Genomic DNA, 11,308 nt, shown 5'->3' with positions numbered 1-11,308 from the left:
GCACAACAAGCAATCAACACTTTTTAACGAAAGTTAGCAACTTCATTTCATAACCTATACCATATACAACAACGTTTCAAGTTTGGGTTGGCAAGTCTAAGGGACTTACAAAATTAGCCCTAAAAATGGAGTCATAACCCTGCTAACCAGTTACTAATTTCCTTAATCATATACAAGGTACGTACATATTCAAAAGTAGGTGGGTTTCTAACACCTATGCAGCTCCTAACACCTAGCCGGTGTCGCTTTCCGCTGCCATATTAGAACCATCCTCAGGATCCTCCTCGGGATCTTCCTCGGGATCTTCCTTAGAATCTTCTTCGCAATCTTCCTCATCTTGGTCCATCGGCTCCTCATAAGAAATTTACCCGTCGCCGAGTTCTTCATTAGCCACTTCCTCCATTGGCGGGTTCTCAGCTACAACTACACCAAAGTCCTACAACCTAGTAGGTTTGCAAGGTCTTTACAAAAAGTATCAACAAGACCCTCACAGCATAACCTAATCTAAGTTGTCCATCAACATATCCAGCTCTATGTCGGTATCCTCGTCAGACTGCTCGAGATCCTCCTCTGGCTCTACTGAAGACTTCTGTCATGTATTGCGTACATTGCCAAATGGCACGCCAATGTCGTCATTCGTACTCAAAGTGGCAAGGAATTCTCATCGTTAAAGAGTCTATAGAAAATCGATTCTAGGCGAAGGGATCATGGGTAGTTTTCCTATCACAGGGTCACCTATCTCAGGTATATCAACCATAACCTACAATTTATAGAATTGAGGTGAATAAAAAGAAAACAACACACTAAAGGAAGAAACAGTACTTACAGTGAGTGCCGGTCTATCTTTGCGAAATGTACATGTGGGTTGTCTACAGAACCGGCTCAACTCGAGCTCTGATACCAACTGTAACGACCCGGATTTTCAAGACTCAATAATGCGGAAATATAAATGTTTTCATTTAACAAAATGTCTCAAAAACCCAAAGAAAAAAAAACTTTTTAAAAAGTCGTATGGCCATACTTAACATTTAGTTACAAACATGTTTTATAAAGATTAGAGTGAGCCTAGTTTAGGAAAATTACACAACATTTCCAAAAATAAAAAGGCTTCCCAAAAGTTCGGTCCACATGTACATTTGCAAGGAAGACTCCAGCGCTCACTGCTCTGCCTTGCCCTTGTTCTTACCTACAACATGAAACAACTAGGTAAGCGAAAACGCTTAGTAAGATCAACTTCCAAACAAAGCAGATAGAGAAATAGGGATCCGGACCCATCCGGACCCTACACAATCAATTTCAAGAACGCTAAAGCGTCCTGGCAAACTTATGGTCATGCCTGATAACCAATGATAAATTAATTCGTAACTAGATAAAAATCCTGCACTCAGAAAAATCCCAGAACAAGCAGATATATTATATCACAACTATATCTTATCAACAATTATATCCCTGCACTCAGAAAATCCCAGAGCAAGCAGATATATTATATCACAACATAATTCGAGACCAACGCTCGACAATTTCTAACAATTCATGCGTAACGCGCCGTCCAACATAATTGCTAATCTGTAAAAGAGAACCGAGTCTCCACACTAAGATCTAGCCAATAAATATTCTCATCAAGGGTAATTATCGTGTTACCTAGGGAATCGCTACTTATTCAAGAGTGTAATCCAATTTACACGGTTTTACGGAGACTTCTATGTTAATCAGTGGTGCTGGTGAGCAGCTGCCCCTAGGGTGTTCAACCTCACTCAATCTTGGCAACCCCTAGTATCTCTAGGCACTCTCACGGAATGGCCAATATTCACGGCTGCTATCCGGGAATAACTTATCAGAGCACTTGCTCGGATTCTAACCGTCCAATGATTAAGTAAGCATGAGGGCCCCTAGGTCCCATTTATCTTGGCGCCCCTAGGTTTAACCAGCTTATCCTCATCTCATGGCCACTCGTCGCGGTAATGAACCGGACATAAATAAAATCAAGCAGTGTGACGGGGATCAACCGTCTAGGATATGACGGACTTCTACCGTTCATATTTTCTAAATCAGCACTCACTAGACTAACGTCTCTAAGCAACTTTCTATGACAGCCTACATATGTGCATGTATCCCTATACTAACATACAAGACAATAATCATTTCATGTTGCAGCCATACAATATAAGTTGACTTACTTGGAGTCCTTAGCGCTCAGCAGGTTTTCACCCTCCAACGTTCAGTCCAGTTACGCTTAGCCAATACTGTAGTTATCCATACAGTATACTCGGATTAATTATGGCACTAATAATTCATTATTATTATTTTGGGCAGTTTGGTCATTTTAATAAAAGTCATTTGTAAGGATTTATAATCCTTATTTGGTTTTAAACCTATTAAGGAAAGTTATACAAAATATTCGAGACTAAGCCCTAAGTCTCGGGGAGACCTATCCTAAGGTCTCGATACCTAGGCTCGGGTATCACAATGGTATTTCCCACAATCCGCTAAAAATCTTATTCTTTCAAGGTATCGCTATTAACCCGCACTTTCGACTAGTCGGTTAAAATATGTAAGATTTTAGCCGGTATTATATCCAGAAAATACAAATAAATTCCTTAATTATTTTTAAAGAAAATAAACTCTTTAAATTTTCCTTTTATTTTTCTTAAGGTTTTAATATCTAAAAACCGTTTTAAGAAAATTGCCTAATTTGTCTTAATTAGGAAAACCGTTATAAATTTCTCATCTTGACTAATTAATTTTCCAAAAGCAATAAATCAATTTTACTTACTAGGAAAATAATTTATTTAATTATTTTCTCAAAATATAGGGTTTTAAACCCTCTTTTAATTTATTAACTACTAATAAATTAAATCTCTTATTTTTAGAAAGAATAAAAACTCTTTAATAAAAATAATTCATTTAAACTCAAAGGGATAATTTTAGTGAAAATATGATTTCAAGACTTACCAATTTATATCTTGAAATAAGCAAAATTTTACTTTTTACCTTATGTTCCAAAATCTCATTTTTACACTAAGTGTGAAAAACCTAATTTTCACATTTTTAACTACATACTTCGTTAGTTCATAACTTGAAATTTACTTACCCAATTGTTTCCAAAATTTCCCAATTCCATTTTTGTTATGTCATTTAGGTCTTTGTAAAATATTAGGTCAAAATGAGCATTTTTTATTGGTGAAATCATTTTCCAACAATGAGGTAAAAATGACCTTATTTTCAAGTCCTTATTTTTTCCAAACTTTGACAGTTAATAACTTTCAAACCGTTTAATATTTTCTTACCAAATTTTACAGTGGACTAATAGGTTATGCCAGAAATATGTCCACAAAATTTTAGAAAAAACTGGGTTCATTTTTTCTATACAGTGGCTGTCCAAACTTGGTTCCGAAAATAAGAATACGAGAAAACAGTTTTTTACCTAATCTTTGAAATAGCATAACTTACTCATTTCTAAACATTTTTTAGTGTTTCAAAAGCTCAATTTTATGTACTCAATCTCAAAAACATCACAGTACAATTAAATTTTACAAAAACAATATACAGTGGCTGCTTGACCCCTTGGAAGTCACAGCTCAAAACATGTTTTGTTTTAGGGTATCCTACAAAACCCTTGGGGGTTTTGGTTCCCATTTTCAAAAATCAATACACATGCATCATAAAAATTATTAAACAACTACCATAACCTTATTACATCATCAACAAGAAACTCTAAGCATTAGATATACAAAATAATGCTTAAAACTAAAAACCCTACAACAAAATCATCAAAAGTAAACTTTTTACCTCTTTGGTGTTCTTGCTTAAGGTTTGGACCTTCCTATAAGCTTTGACTCCTTCAAAACCTTTCAAAAACCCTAACCAACTTCCTCCAACAACATAGGTAATTAGCTATTTGAAACTCTATGATTAAAACTTGACAAAAGTCTAGATTAATGAAACTTTACCTTAGGGAAAACCCTTCCTAGACCAAGACTTAGCTTCCAAGTTTCTTTGGTGTTCTTGGGGTTCAAAATGGAGAGAACACTTGAGAGAGTCTTCAAAAATCAGATGAGAGTGAATGAGGGAGGGAGAGTGGTCGGATTTGGGGGTTAGAATGGCTCACACAACTCTTCAAAATATCACAAAACACTTGAGTGCTTTTCTACCCACTTGCCCACTTGACTTCTTAATTAAATGGGATTTGAATTTTATAAAATTGGGTTCACACCACTCTAAAATAGCACATGGCCAGCCACCCTTTTCCATATATGTGACCATTAATTTTTTTTTATTTTTTTTTATTTTTTATAAAGGTTAATAAAGGTTTATAAGAAGAAAAGTCCAAATTGACTTTTGACACCTTTTTTCACTCTTATTAAGTTTTAATCACCAAACTTAACATTAATTAATTAAATTAAATGTCTCTCACATTTAATTTAATTAATCACATAATAAAATTTAACCTAAGGTCCATTCATGGAATAAAATTTCCCATTTCGGCAAAATTAGGCATTTAACACAAAATGCCCTAAAATTTCCATTTTCTTTTAGGTTTATTATTTTTGACCAAACCTTAACTTTTATGAATGTATTTTATGCCCAAAATATAATTGCCATGATTTTTCGTTTTATTTTCCGAGATTTTTACCCGATCAGGGTTTTTGTGTCGGTCCGGACCGAAAGTCTTATCTTGACTTTTAAAATCACAAAATTCATATTTTGGCTAGCAATAACTCATGGAATACTTACAAACAAAATATAATATTATTTAAAATAATATTCTTAACCCGGGGGAAAAATACCGACCCGAGTCGTTTAAAGGTACCCGAAAACGTAGGACGTTACATATAGTAGATAAAGCAATATGTTATATGTAACTGAAATCGTTATTAATGTAACATAATTTATAAATAACAACTTCTGATCAATTGCAATTTTTGATTATCTGTGGTCTTCTGATTGCATGAACTACAAATTTTACATCATTTTCGTGCGTTGATCATCAAAAGAGTCGAGTATATAGGTATGCCCGTGCTTAACATTTGTCGAACTGGATTGTAGCACTGAGAGTGTTGTACTTTATGAAGCCCACATTATTGTTTTGTGTTAAACTTTCTTACATTTAGAGAGTCGTGTTTGTGTCTCATTGGAACGGGATCGGCCCCTCGGGTGTATGAAAAAGCATGGCTGATGCTTTACCATTTGCCAGAGGGGGCGAGGCAATTTAGCCCGGACGCAGAAGACAACATGCGGGGTTGGGCATCGAGGTAGAGCCGAGGAAGGTAGAGCCATGAGGCGGACGTCTTTCCAGTGCACCCATACCAAGGAGTATGTGTGAAGGCTTGCTTGGGTAGGCTTGTACTCCGACAGAGGCACCCGTTGTACAAGATGTGGGTGCGACTGCGGGAAAAGTTCCTCCCAGCCTTGGATTGCCAAACCAGTTAGTGTGTACTAGATTCGAACCCGAAGTGTGGCAGTTGATGGTTCTGCTGCAGTAGTCAGGGCAGAGTAAACTACGGGGGGGAGCTCCTCTTACTCAGATAAGAGGACAGGGTAGGTGGTGATTTAGTGTACCCTAGGTGGATAGCCAAATCCGCATAGTCAGGCCAGATTAGACTGCGAAATGGTTGGCCTTAGCTCCCCGTAAGCTTAGTCAAGTCAGATTAGAATGCTTTTGGGCATAATATCAAGTGTAATGGCAAAGGCAACAGGACTGTGTATGCAGATTGCGTGTAATGGCCTTGCTGCCACGATCCATCGAGGTTGTGCCCTGTTCTGATCGGGTTTGTGTGTGAGGCGAGATGTTGCATCTTATCATGCATCATTTTTCATTTGCTGGTAAACGTTGTCTTAGGTGTAAAGAAATACTTAGGTGTGGAAAATGGCTGTATTGGGGCCAAAGGTTTATGTGGTATTGTGGTAGGGTGTTTAAAAGGATGGTAAAATGATAACCACAAGTGTTCAGATAGTCACTTATTTATAGCTAGAGTCGTAGGTGGTTTTAAGTGCACGTGAATAATGTTGCTTCTCATATGGGTAGGTAAGGATATATATTAAAATATATGTTTGATAGGATCTTTTCGAGTGAAGTGATAGTTGTCACACGATTGTCATCGTTATGTTATTGTAGTAAGGAATCCTTATGCAAAATCGTGTCAGCAAAAACTGAGCGTGTAAGAGATACCCAAAATAATGTGAAAAAGGAAAGTTGTTGCATTACTTTTGAATTATACAATATAACTATTAACAATAATATTGCTTCAAAGACATTGAATTCCAAGTACGAGGTACAATTTTCCCACTACGTACATTCTTAAGAGTATAAGACCCTCTGCCTAACACTTCTATGATTTCAAAAGGCCCTTTCTAGCTTCTTTCTATTGCTAGAGACCTTGCGCAGAACCCAATCGCCCTTCTGGAACGTACGTGAGTGAACTCTTTTGTTGTAGTAGCGTTCTGCAGCCTTTTGATAATTTTCTCGTCTTAATTGTGCTATTGTTCGTACCTCTTCCAGAAGGTCAAGGTTATGCATCAGTTGAATGTTGTTTGTGGTTTGATCAGAAGCGATTTCTGTTCGAAGTGTAGGTAGGCCCACCTCTGTCGGGATGATAACTTCTGTTCCATATACCATGGCGTAGGGAGATTCACCCGTAGAGGACCTTTTTGTTGTCCTATAGGCCCATAACACCTTTGGTAGTTCCTCTGCCCAGGCTCCTTTTTTATCTTCCAAGTTTTTCTTAATGTTGGCAACAATGACTTTGTTGGAAGCTTTTGCTTGGCCATTGCCTTGTGGGTAAGTGACAGAGGCAAAACTCAATTTGTTCTTGTATGTGTCACACAGCTCCTGCACTTTGGCATTTTGGAACGGGGTTCCGTTGTCAACGACTATCTCCCATGGTATCCCAAATTGATAGATGATGTGCTTCCATACAAAGGTTGTGGTGTCTGTTTTGCTAACCGTGACGTATGCTTCTACCACAACCCACTTATTGAAGTAATCGTTTGCTACCAGAGCATACTGTTTTCCTCCAGCAGCTTTAGGCAGCTCACCTACCACGTCCATACCCCACTTTGCAAAAGGCCAAGGTGCGATGATTGAGTGTAAAGTTTGAGCGGGTTGATGAATGGTGGGTGCAAATCGTTGGCATTTGTCGCATTTTTGGCATAGTCACGTCCATACCCCACTTTGCAAAAGACCCTGCTGTAAGTGCTTTGTGTGCCAGACTTCGACCCCCAGTGTGATTCCCACACGCTCCCTCGTGTATCTCTTCTAACAATTTTTTAGCTTCTGATGTGTAGTGCACCAAATTTTTTTTTTAGATTATTTAAATTTTTGTGATTTATTTTTTTATGTAAATGTTAAGTGTGATGAATTGTTTTATTTAAGTGTTGTTATTTTATTTAGTTGTTGTTTGTTTTATTTGATTGTTTATTATTTTATTTAATTGTTAGAATTGTTTGGTATAATCTTTTGAATTTAAATTTGTTAATTGTTTGTTTGGTTAATTAATTTAATAAGTGAATAATTGTGTAACATGTTTATTTTACTATTAGTGTTACATTTTAAATAAGTGTGACAATTGAGGTAATTATGTGAGTTATGGTTGAATGCACTAAGGTGCATGGTAGATAGTGATGCACTCTAGTGTTTTAGTGTGTGCTAGTATATGGTAATAAGGTGCACATGTGTGGATTTTCTACACATTTTATAATGGCCATTTATGATATTTTTGGGTAGTTTATTTTAATAAGTAGGAAATTAAATAAAAAAAAAAGGAAAATAAGGGAATGGGAAACCATGTGGTGGACGTGTATGTGTAGTGGGAAAATAATGGTTTATTCCATTTATTTTCTTGATTCAAATAAATTAAAAATTAGAAGACCATGGTTATTTTAAGTAAGGATGTGATCATCTTTTTATTCCATGCCATTTAAAGATAAAAACAATTATACAAAAATTAAGAGGAAATATGGAGAGAATAGGAAACTTACCTTTTCTTTTTATTAAGCCATTATGAGAGAATAAGGATAAAGGGGAAAGGAAAGAGGAGAAGAGCCATTTTCTCTTGTGGCTGCCGAAATTAGAGAGAGAGAGAGAGTGAGTGGCGTGTAGAGAGAGAGAGGGAGAAGAAGAAAGAAAGAAAGAAGAAGAAGGTGAAGAGGAACCCATCTTAGAGTATGTTTTCTTGTATTTTTGGTTTGTCAAATCTCTTTTCTTGATTATATGTTATTGACTTTGTTTATTTGTTGTGTGTGATTGGGTTCTTTCTCCTCCTCATGGTGGTTTTCAAATAAAAACTCTAGGCTTGAACAAGGGTGTAAAGTTTGGGTGTTGATCATATTGTGTTCTTGATTTTACAATCAAGAGAGGTAATGGTCTTTCTTAGCCTATATATTGGTTTTGATGGGTCTGTCTTTGAGGTTTTTGATGGTGATGCTAATGGTTGATTATTGTAGGATTGATGATTATGATTTGTATATTTTTGAGGATATGAATTGTTCAAAAGGGGTTCATGGGTATGATTGAGGGAATTGATTTGATAGGGTTTATAATGAGGATATATGTTATGTTTATATTGCTATGGTTATCTTTTTAATCCTTGATTTATGTAAAATGGTAAATGATGATTTTAGAAATATGATAAGAAATATGTTAGGATTGTTATAAGGCATGATCATGAGATATGGTGTTATGAATTTATGTATGTTATTGCCATGGTTATTGTTGTTGGATTTCATGTGTAGATTCAATAGAATAGAAAAATTGGTTTTATAAGATTTCATGTGAATATGTTAGTGATATTCTTAGAATCATGTATATAATAAGATATGATGAGATTTTGGACATGTATGATTTTATGTGAAATTTTTGGGATAAAAGATGAATCTCTTGAGGAATTAAGCTTGCTGATTTTTGTAAATAATTGGGTAAAAGTTTGATAAAAAAATGATTTGCATGCATAAGTAATGTCCTTGATGTTATGTTACTTTTATGAAATTAAAAGGAGTATTTTAAGTCCCATTAAAATGATATTTTACTCAAATAATTACCTACAGAATTTTTATTGAATTTTTGTGAAAATATGAGTTTTTAAATTGAATATGGTGATTTTTAAAGATAGAAATAGTTGCTGGAATTTTTGTAAGAAAATGTGAAGTGAGTTTCACTAAAATGAATTTGATGAGTTCCTGGAACAAATTATTTTCCTAAGTTATGGTAATATTGAAAAATGGTATTTTTAAATGGTATGAATGCATATTTTGATAAGTTATGATTTTCCTTTATTTTGATTGAGAAAAATATTTAGATTCTATTTGTTTGTGATTTTTGAAGAAAATAAATGGTGGCTGAAAGTTTGTGTTAAAAAGGTTAAAAATGGTTATTTAATTGTCACATATGGATTTATGTTATATAAAACTAAGTCTTAAATAATTTAAATAAAAATATATTTTTCACATTTAAAAATATATTTTCCCACATCATTTATGTAACACAATGATAAAATTTATTTTTCTAAAGAAACATATTAAAAATAGGTATTTTTAATTAATTCCAAGTTTTTGGTTAATTCTTTGTAATTTGAGATTAATTAATGAAATTGACACATATTTTATTTTTAAGCTAAATCAAATTATTTTATAAAATAAAATAATGTTTTGAGAAATTTAATCAACTTAAAAATTTTAAGAAAAATAAAGCATGTTATAAGTCTATTGATTTTAAAACAATAAAAGTAAGAAATATAGAATTATCGTTTTTGAAAACGTCACATTTACGTAATGTTCCCACGTATGCATGTTACATGAAACTCCACTTTTACGTCCAAAATTATGTTTATTATTCAACTATGTGGTTTTTATAAAAAGATCATGCATGTAAAATAAGTAAAACGAGCATTATTCTTTTATGGCTTTATGTGTAGTTAAGAATAATTGCATGTTATGTGTAACTGTTATTATGTGTGCATGGCCCATGCACACATGAGTTGTATGGAAGGGCAAAATAGTAATTTTATGAACCTAAGAAATGTTGTTTTTATTATGATATAGGCTCGTTGAAAGATTGTGAAATTTCTTAGCTTGGACCTGAGGTAAGGAAGTTAGATAGATTCTATGATTTTATGCTATGAATGGTAAGACTGTTGTATGAATGAATTGTTATGAATTATGAATGCCATAACGTGATGATATGTTGAATGTGATATGTGTATGGATGTTAGATACATCAAACCAGTTACGATGTTAGATACATCAAACAGAATACGATGTTAGATACATCAAACAGAATACGATGTTAGATACATCAAGCAGATTACGATGTTAGATACATCGAACGAGTTACTAAGGACATTGAGACGTAACTCCTAGGGCGGACGCGCCGAGGTTATTCAAGGACCAGAGATCTACTGTTTACCTCATAGGGTGACATGGACAACTAGCGATCCATGCTCATCATGTATGCTGTATGTTTGTGAAATGATGATATGTTACAATTATGTTATGATATGATGATATGTTACAATTGTGTTATGCAATGATGATATGTTACGATTATGTTTTGATATGCCATGATGTTGTAAATGAACGTTAGTGTTTGTATTTGTTGTATTCTTACTTGCTTATTTGTTTGTACTTCCTTACTGGGCTTTTAGCTCACCCCCTTACTTTCCTTCCAGGTAGCAAATAGGATTTCTTTATGGCACGCGTGGTGACGTGAGGAGTTCTTTCATCATGGGGTGTATGGCATGGGGTAATCCTATGGATGGAAAAACGATCATCGTAGAACGCCATTTAAATTATGTTTTGTTTAAGAGACTTTCCTAAATTATCAGTGGGACTCAGTTATTTTATTTTGTTTCTTTTAAACTTTGCATAAAAATTTATGTTTTCTTTTAAAACTAATGGCGCCAACTTGCATGGTTTTAAGCAAGTCCCCATTGAAACTTTGATAATGAGTGGTATTCTTTTACAAACTTTGATATGCGAATGTTTTATAAGTATTAGTTTAGGGCGTTCTTTACATGATGGATGCAAACATCGAAGATAGGGGCCATCGAAGGATTTACTGTATAACATTCCACAGATTAGGGAATAGCGTTGTGCTCGGAGGCTCAGAAGCTTTGCGTCTTTCGGATGAGTGGGCAGTTCAGATGTGGATAAGTATCGAACGGTTGGATCCATCCAACACTCAGGCTCTGATGAGGTTGAGAAAACTTCCAGAGCTTTGGGTGATTGGCTTATGGATATGGAGGATTGCCGCGTACATTCCCGTGCAGAGGCTAATTTAGTGAAGGCATCAGCCTTCTGATTTTGTTCCCTCGAT

General features: G+C 34.9%; 1 long non-coding RNA gene across 2 annotated transcripts; it reads right to left on the bottom strand.

The window, feature by feature from the left end:
- Positions 1 to 393: 393 nt before the first annotated feature.
- LOC133825664 (uncharacterized) lies at positions 394 to 4,595 on the bottom strand. 2 transcript variants are annotated; one of them, XR_009888622.1, is made up of 4 exons: positions 3,951 to 4,595; positions 3,790 to 3,868; positions 2,178 to 2,243; positions 394 to 1,186 (listed from the first exon to the last, which is right to left on the bottom strand). It is a non-coding gene; the product is annotated as an uncharacterized LOC133825664 (long non-coding RNA). The 2 variants fall into 2 exon arrangements; XR_009888623.1 differs by lacking the exon at positions 2,178 to 2,243 and having other exon boundaries at positions 395 to 1,186; positions 3,951 to 4,495.
- Between the last annotated feature and the right edge of the window lie 6,713 nt (positions 4,596 to 11,308).

This window comes from Humulus lupulus, chromosome 1 (assembly GCF_963169125.1).
Source record: "Humulus lupulus chromosome 1, drHumLupu1.1, whole genome shotgun sequence".
Taxonomy (NCBI): domain Eukaryota; kingdom Viridiplantae; phylum Streptophyta; class Magnoliopsida; order Rosales; family Cannabaceae; genus Humulus; species Humulus lupulus.
The sequence above is the reverse complement of the archived record's forward strand: the minus strand, read 5'-3'. Positions and strand labels throughout refer to the sequence as shown.